This window comes from Dreissena polymorpha, chromosome 3 (genome assembly GCF_020536995.1).
Source record: "Dreissena polymorpha isolate Duluth1 chromosome 3, UMN_Dpol_1.0, whole genome shotgun sequence".
NCBI lineage: Eukaryota > Metazoa > Mollusca > Bivalvia > Myida > Dreissenidae > Dreissena > Dreissena polymorpha.
Window position 1 is genome coordinate 44,894,280 of NC_068357.1, and position 9,796 is coordinate 44,904,075.

General features: G+C 32.8%; 1 long non-coding RNA gene across 1 annotated transcript; it reads left to right on the forward strand.

The window, feature by feature from the left end:
* Positions 1 to 4,704: 4,704 nt before the first annotated feature.
* On the forward strand, positions 4,705 to 8,497 carry LOC127872043 (uncharacterized). The gene is made up of 3 exons (XR_008045709.1): positions 4,705 to 4,854; positions 7,533 to 7,713; positions 8,012 to 8,497. It is a non-coding gene; the product is annotated as an uncharacterized LOC127872043 (long non-coding RNA).
* Positions 8,498 to 9,796: the final 1,299 nt, after the last annotated feature.

The following is a 9,796-nucleotide window of genomic DNA, read 5'->3' on the forward strand; positions in this document are numbered from 1 at the left end:
CTGAAGGGGCTTAGGACTTAACGCTATTTACGAGCATTGCATTCTTGTTGATTGTTTACTCTTGTTGATTTTATATTGTGTCGGTGGGCTGTGAAAGGTTGATCATCGTCTTGGTCGGTAACGGAAATGTTAAACAAGCTTCAATCTATTTTATTCAACTTTTAGAAATAATAATATGCGATAATGAGTTACTTAATTTAAACGTTTTTTTATATTGATTCGATAATTATTTACACATATATCTATATATGATCATCTTTTAATGATAGTGTTTGCTGATAGAACATATAGCCAACGATGCAGCGTTGCTATTTATAGTTTCAGCAAGCTAAATTATCTCTCTTAGACGTCAGCTTAGGGGTAAATACCTTCAAAATACAAGGGTTAGATATCGCTGTAAATTACATAATTATATTAATGAAATATTTTACATTCAGCATGAAATGCAGAAAACAAAAAACCTACCATGAACTGTTTTATCAAATATTTAAAACTGAAGATTCAAATTGAACAAGAAAATTGCCTTAAACAATAATACAATGATATATATATTTGAACAAAAATGGAAACACATTAAATTTTCATAACACGTTTAGATACTTTCTACCCACTTTATGCAAATCATCCTTATTCATAACTATTCTGTTGTTTTTTTTTCAAACAACAAAAAAGAAAAAATTACATACTAACCTTTTTTTTTTAATCAAAAGGAAACCACACGAAAACAGTATATAAAAGCATATCTTGTATAACATGTATAATAATTCAAAGGCTCAACACCCATAATGACATCATTTTTTTTCATAACGTATATTTATGTATGCAGATTTGTTTTTATTTGGTATTGTTAACCTTAAATAGCTACCGACTTTCAATTGTTTTATGTGTATTCAAATACACATAAAAATTTGAATACACATAAAACAATTGAAAGTCGGTAGCTATTTAAAGTAAACAATACCAACTTAAAACAAGTCTGTTCCATTATTCAAAGGCTCAACACCCAAAATTACATCATTTTCCCATTACGTTTGTTTATGTATTTCACGATCAGTGGAATGACAGCAGAGCGATCGATAATAATTAAAATGTTTTTAAGCGCACTTTTCACTGTTGAATTGAGCTAAAAAGCCTAACAGGTCAAAAGAGTTAATTAAAATGTGATAACTGACCAATTATCTGCAACTCATCTTGCTACCAGCTGTGTATAAAAAATGTATATCATATTCAATATTTTACATGACTGTCCCAGTCCTCTAAACCGAGCGGAACTGTATTTGTATTTTGATCGGAGTTAGTGCTTGTGTGTCGTATGAATAGATATCGTTGCAGGAAATTAAAATGATCCGTAAAACAAAATTGTGTTTTTGTGTCGTATGAACGAATCTGCACTCAATTTCGATTCACATCGTACATGCATGATCAGTTGTCAAATGCATTATTTTTCTCTTCATGTTATATTGTTTTAGTATGTTTATGTTTTCCAATCAAATATACTTGTATATGAAGTGAAACACCAACAATAAACAACGGTTGCGATATACAACTATAAACATAACATATACATATACTGTTAGATGCGCATAATATCACCTTTAACGTATCCATTCTCAAACAGACTTCGCACAATTACAGCAACCGCAAATATTGACGATTGTTTTACGGATTTGATCGTATGGTACCATTATTGAGCTTCTTATTATCTACACATAAAACATTTAAATGCACGTAAACGTCTTAGTTGTGCGTGACAATTCCAATTTTAGCTATGTTAAACGGATTATAAAGTCAAATTAACAACAAGAAAAAAACACTCGATGGTTCTGCCTTCACTAGAGTAAAATAACACTGAGGTACACGGTTCGGACGCAAAAGTAATTGGGGGCCTAATGCTGTTAACTGCACGGGATTATTTTATTTTTACTGAACAACATAATGTATATACATATTTATTTGACTGTCTCTCCTGTCATTTTAGCTGGAAACAGTAATTTGTATAACACAGCCAAAGTGCGTCAAGGTTCTGTCCAGTATAAGTGCAACAACGGTAACATTATAAATTAGCTGTATTATAAAGAACAATAGCTGTAGTCTTTCTATACAGTTTTCGGTCGTTATGAAAGGTGTGCATTAATCGTGTTATATATCGTTCGGAGCTATTACTATTAAACAAACAGGCTTGATTTACAGTGGATCATACAATTAACAACATAAATAAAATAATTCATTCCCAATATTTATAATATTGACCTTTGGCGAGCGATTAGCGTATACAGTAAACTTGTCATGTGAACGATTATATAAATCATAATGTGACAATCGTGAAAACGTTCCCATTAATTAGGTCGGTGATTTAAATTGGAAAGTATTCAATATCGGGTAAATATTCAACGCAACTAAACATGAAGAAAAATTAATGGCTAGTTCCGGTAAAATAATGGCTTTGTATTTGCGTGCGTCTTTTAAATCCTTATCGAGCAATAAACATGGAAATTATATGGATTTTACGGATCAGTCGGCATCGGTGGTTGGTGTGTAAAGTAGCTGTGAAAGAAGATCACGATTACAATATTAAGCTAGAACCAATAATTATTATCAATAATTGAAATGGAATTTCGAATGTTTAATGTATTGTTTATTATGTTTTTGAATGTGCCAATGTGTCGTTTTCAACAACCTGTGCTTAAAGCTAAGAAGTCATCATCTTTGGTGAGATTCGACCGGAAAATAAGTGCAGCATCTGCAATACAATGTTGCGCAGAATGTGAACGTGACAGCTCGTGCAAAAGCACAGGTTACCGTCGTTCTACCAAGGAGTGCTTCATTTCATATACACCTAGGATTGGGGCTTTAGTTAATGCAACAGACGCTTCATCGACAGTCTTTGCAAGGGATGGTACGTTATGCATGGAAAATATAATTGACCGACTTGAGTAATAATATATAGCGGATAATAATGATGATACCTGCGGTAGATTAACAATTATATTCAAGTATTATTAAACGATACTTGTGTCTGTAACTGTTAACGTTTTGGAATATTTAGACTTGAATGTAAAATAAAAGATTTTATATATAACGTTATATATTTGACCTTTAATAACTTCTTGACTGTGTTGTCGAAATTGACTCCGTCCAGGGGATAAATTGCTTACATTGATGTGCATAGAAGACATCTTTGCTTAAATCCAAACATATTCATATGATCGATTCATTTGCCTCCTTGTTCCAATTTTATAAAGCTCAATTCGAGTTTGGTGCTCTTGTTTTCTGAAGTTTTATTTTAGAACGTTAATGCTTAACCGGTTGATATTTTAACTATTCTTATGACGAAAACAACATCTTTATTATGGTACATAAAAACCTGTTTGCTATTTTTTGTTCAAGTTAAGATTCACGTGTTGTTTGAAATATGAGGTAACAAAAATGTTACATTACAATGGCATAAACACGCATACATAGCTGTAAAATGTGTAATAACAATCATCCATCAAATGCGATATAGCTTTTCTTTAAATGCCTATCGAATACAAAATGAACACATTTGCTTACAATATCTTATATTGCCCGATGCTTGCAGATGTCTTATGTAAATAAAAGTCCAACCGAAAAATAAAAAGCACATTAAACTGTAGCAAATAAGGCGCTTATTTATTACAGTATACATCTGGTAAATGTTCATAAATTTATGAAAAGTGAAACTTCAATTGCAGGATTCGATCCTGAGCGGCATTACGTTCCCATTTTAGAAATGCGAGTAAAGATGGTTTCAAAGTCAAAAGTATACTTTCGTGAACATACAACAATTTATGAATGTTAAATAAAATGTATTAAGTATCTTATATTTGAACCATTAATATGATGTGTTCTATGTAATTGCAACTAAAAACGACCATATGTGTGCATTTACAAATGAGTATGTTTTTGTACCAAAACTTGTGTGTTTGTGTCGGAAGAACAAATCTATACAGAGGTGTGGGGATCCCAAATCATGTACATGTCTACGTACATATATGATTTTTTCACTGTTCTCTAGAACATTAATTTATTGTAAAGGACTCTAGATTCGTTCATGTTTTAGTGCTTCTTTGCCTTTGCTCTTACACGTATTCTAGTTTGTATGTATCAATGTATATTATGTTTAAAAAGAACATATATTATAGTCTTGATTACATTCTTTGGCTGGAATCAAGAATGGCTTATCGTGTTCCGCGGAATCCCTGGAATAGGTCTGAACCCAGTAGATGCCTTGTTAAACGGAGCTGACTCCACCTCTGACCTTACATGTCGAGACATTAGCGTTCCTTCCTGTGACAAACATTACAGAGACCCATTAGTTCATAATTGGACTACACTAAGGCTTACAGAGGTATTGTCACGAAGGCAGACTTTTATTGTGGTATTTTTACAAAGTTACACACAAACTCTACGCAGCAACCACCTCTGCAATCTTAATTAAACAGTATCACTTTTATAAGGTAATATAATCAATTTTAACACTTCACATTTGCAAACTATTTAATTCGACAATCGTCAGTGATATAAGAATATCAGATAATCGTTCTCTCTCTCTTTATATCTCTTATTTATTTACATCTACAAACACGTACCTTTAGTCAAACGTTCTTACAGAAAGGTAGTTACAATAGACGTTAATATCAAAAAAAAATATAAGCGATTTTTGTTTCGTTTCATCATGGTGAAGATAGTCTTCTACAAAGGCAACTTGGAAAAGTTCATCAAATTCAACGGAACGGGAAGCTCTGTCTCAAACTGGTTCTACATCAACAGAGTACTGGCTTCTTCGTGGCCTACATTGGTCGGCGGACCATATGGATACTTCTCCATTGATGGGTAAGTTTGTAAAATTTTCAGAAGCATGGGCACTTTACATGGATTTGTTATCGACTTTTACGTGTTTACATAATGTGTGTCTGTGTAATTATACTTAAACATGTCAAGGTGTTGAAACACAGAGGTTTCTGTAACATTAACTTCGGACAAAAAAGTGTTTCTGTTTAACAAACGCAAATGTAAATGTAAATGTAATGAAAATATAGCCCGAGGCCGACTTCCTGAGACCTCCATCAAGCGCTATATTCGCGGTTACAATCAGGAAGTGTAGCCCTCAAACGGTTTATTTCGAAATTAGCAAATGAAATTATTAATTTTCCTCAGGCTTTCCTGCCTTATGATTCTAATCTTAAACAATCGAATCGCCACAAATATATACAATGTGACAAACAGGGGACCGTTGCTTTCGACGATATTTCTACGTTAAATATTTTCATGCTCCATTTAAGATGTAGCTATTAGTAACGTGACGCGTCCGCCACTCTCGTGTACGACATCCGTAGCCTCCAACCCTTTGAAGAACCTTAACACTTGCAACAATAACTCTGAAAGTAGGGCAACACAGTACTGTTCTTAATTATATACCTGTTTTATGTTCCCAAAAAAATACAAGTTGCATCAATTGTTCAAATACAACTGCACAGCAATAATTTCCGTATTATGCTACTCGCTAGTTTTCCATTTCCGTATTACAATACTAGCTTGACTTCTTTAAATGACGTAACATTTGAATGCAGATAATTACAAGAGCATTCTTGGTTAATGTTGAACGCTTAAAGTCATTTTGTAATTTAAATGATTCAAAGTTGTATGCAATAAAAGGAATATTACGCAAATCAATTGTTACCAGTGTTTGAATCAGTCGCGTGGCTTGTGCTATTTCGTATAACACTCGAGGCCCCGCCTCTCGTGAGATACGTCATCACAAAAGCCACACGATTGATACAAACACTTGGAACAATTGACTAGCGTAATATTCCGTATTTAAAGTACAGTCCATTTTCCTCTAATATTGGCCCGCTCGAATCCGCTAAAGAAGTGACCAATTTACCAATGTTCAAGCTTTGAGAAACTAGCGAACCTAGAGACCCTAGCCAACGAATCTGAAATAACCGATGTTTAGGACTTCTCTTCGTATTTGACAAAGATAACCGCTTGCCCTCCGTATTCTACGGAGATTATTGGTCATGAATGTCTCCTTTATTTACACAGAAACGAGCCGATATATACGCAGGATAATATAAGGCGCACTACTAAAATATCAAATGTTTAGTCAATGCTTAATAAATCACTACATTAAAGACAATAAACTAACTTTTTGAATTACAAATTTGAAGTACGTGGTGTTTACTTGGCAATTGTAAAACTAAAAAAGGTTAATATAACGTACAGTGAAGAAACGCAAAGCATCTAATTTAACCCCGAAGCTAAATAAACAAAATCAAAATATTTATCACTTGCAACTTCAAAAAAATAATTTAAAATATGTTGATTTTGAAATGCTTGTATGTTGTTCATGATATTAACTATTTGCTGTTTCAGAAAATGAAAATAACTCAGTAGTAATTATTGATAATTTTTACTGTTTTACTGGCAAATTACGTCTCTTTGTTCTACAGTATATTTTTTGTAGATTTAAGTATACGGTAGAAATAGCATAAAATAAAATGTTTTGTTTGGTAGATAAAATATTTTTACTACTGATCATATAACATTAATATATTACCTCGTGTCTGCGCAATCATAAAAATATGTATTTTATCCACGCAGGAATAATCAAAGTGTTAAGAATCAATTTCTTAGTGATGTGTTTAAATTGTCGTGTATTGTATTCAGTGGCAACGAATACAGCAACCCATCACAGCACACGTTACAGTCATTAGATTAACATCCAATCATGCAAGTGACAGTTAAAATATGATCAAAATGTGTTTATTTTTTGTTTCAACGTCGGCTTTACAAAACATGCCAAATTTACCATGTATGTTTCTGTATTTTTCATTGACACCATTGATTGATTCTAGCTTATTGAAACAATTGTTCAATGTCATTTAATGTGTTCTTTGAAATCCAAATAAATGTGTCCTAGACCTTTTCATGTATTGCTACTTCATTACGCAACTTATGGAATTCAATACTGATGACATGTCATGCCTTTATAAATGTTTCTATGTTTTGATCATGTATACTCATGGACTGTATGTATATTTTATATATTAAATACACAATCTTATCACTTTAAAAACTTCATATGCAGCATTTCAAGTTAAAAACAACGACAGCAGATTTAAAGTCCATTCCAAAATGCCATTTTTTTCAGTACATTGGCTGTTTAATGTATTTGAATGGTTCCTTATCCTGCAGCTAAAATACATTTTAAAAGTGAAACTAATCTATGTCTCTGAACAAACAAGGCCCAGAATTTTAATATGCGATATGAAACATTATTAATGCTTGTCTTCCGTGTCTATTTAAACCGTGGCCCTGGTGACAAAACTCGCCACGTTTCGCATATATCATTGTATAAAGCGAAATAATAATACACAACAATATAATAAGACAATAAAAACTTTCTACTTAAAAATCATTTAAAAAAACTCAGTTGATTTATTTATTTACAGATTTAGCGATGATGCAAACATTATTTCTTAAATAAATAAAAACTGCTTTATCCACAGAGATGCCGTTAATGGCAGGCGATTCTTCACAGCAGGATATTACGCATACTGTATGGCTGACAGGATATTCACACTTGTTATCACGGAAAAGGTTGCCCCGTGTGCGTATGATCGACAGTCCTCGTACCCACAGATTCTGTTTGCTACTGAAGATGACAGGGCTATCCTGAGAGCATGACAGGTAGGCCATCTCAAATTCAGAAGCAGTGACATGTTTCTATCTGGTATTCTGTATTCATATAAGGCTCTTATTGCAGATTGTTTAATGTTTCCAAATACATTATAGTTGTATAACATTAGATTACGAGAAGATCATTGTAAGTATCTGTTTACACAATAACAATATTTAAATAGATTTTCGTACATGTAAGCTGGTATTGTAACTTAACTTCCATAATCGTTTGTTTGACAAAAACAAGTTCTGTATTTTTTTCTTACATGTTATATCTGGTTCATGTAGGAAACATTTTATGTTTTAGGGATGGCGTTAGCTGATTCGTTTGCTATTTTTATCAAGTAAGCGCTCTGGATCTTTGTGGTTAAAGCAGACATCGAGTGTGTTTTGTACGCATTCCTTTCGTGTGATCTTATATAAGACACGGTGTTGATTCATTGTCTTTATTACTCACAATTTCAAACTATGTCCATAATATTTTTGAGTAAGTTGAATTAAATCCATGTGCCATTGTGTTTCGGTTTGTTTGCCTCATGTGGCATAATGTCATTTAACATACTGATTTTGTGCAAGGTACGTCGATTCAAAATAATTACGCTGACAATATCACGTTTATTATAATCTGTTTCAATAAATAATTTTACACATTGTTATTATAGACAAATAATTAAGCCTTACAAATCACTGTTTCTGCCAATACTGGTATACATTTCCAGTGTCGGTTTATGTTTGTTAATGCTTGTTTATGAGTGTATTGACATTTTAATAGCTATTTTTTATTTTAATGTATACTCAGGTTTATTTTTGTTTTGTGAAGGTACAATAGGTGATAAAAACTTCTAGTGTACAACACATTTGGTAAATTATACGATGTGTAATATGTGTGCTGTTTATAGATTGGCAGATTAGTTTTACAATTAATATGTGTGCATTTTAATGAATGTGTGTCGCTCTTGTTTGTTCTTATTCAAGTTTGATAAGCGTTTAATTTATTTTTATGTTTTAGATTTATAATGCCTATTAGTGTATGTGCGTACATTACTACAACCATTGTATTTTCATATTAATACAAAGAATTAAATTCAATGTGCAAACGGTGTGCGTATTTGCGTGACTGCGAACATACGACGTTAGCTTTTAATTGGGTCAAAATGAACCATGACATTAATAAAAAGCCCTGTGTACTTCCTGTCGAACTTCAATAGTGAAAAAAGTAGGATCATTTATCTTTCGGTTTATGTCCATTTTAAAGGGTACTGATAAAAAGTGGGGACAGTGGTCTATTGGTAAGATGCTGGTCTGGGGATCGGAAGGTCCCTGGTTGGAATCCCGCTTAGAGCACTGGATTTTTATGAGCAAAAAAATAATCCAACGCTTGCTCCTCTCCACCCAGGTTTATAAATGGGTACTTTTGAGGGAAATAAGTCAATGTGCGCAATATGTAAACGGACGACTTAAATCCCAGTGTTCGGGGGGTTAATGTCGAAGTCGGCTGAAGATGCATATCGAAGTAGAATTTAAACCGCACCTTTAACCTTTAAAAAGGTCTGCACGGAACAACCGATAATTGACCAACACATGTACTTTTAATTTATGCTTAAATATGTTATTGCGGTCGAATATATGGTAAAAGTATATTAATTAACGAAATGGCATGCGCGTTTCACTACGTTTACTCATCAGTGTGCTACAAATCATATATTTGTGAAAGCTTGTTTTCCACAAACGTGTTGTTTAACGTTTTAATATAGAGATTATAGGACATTTATATGTTTGGTCAAGAATTCAAGTGCAACGTATTATGCAAAGTGTAGGCAAGGACAGATTGTCTAAGGCTGTAGGCCTGCTTCTTGAATTTGTTGTAAGAAAAAGGGCAATGTCGACACATTTAACAATTACAAGACTGTTTATTTTAGAGATTAAATATACTATCGTATAAATAAGTTAGAGCATACAATATAAATTAGTATAGGTTTATCTTCCGGTTTATAGAAATAAGAGTCATAAATGGTTTTAGCACCTGCCATACCCTGTTTCCCATGTAATATAATCATTTAATTTTTTTGTTCTTACACATGTGTTATATACT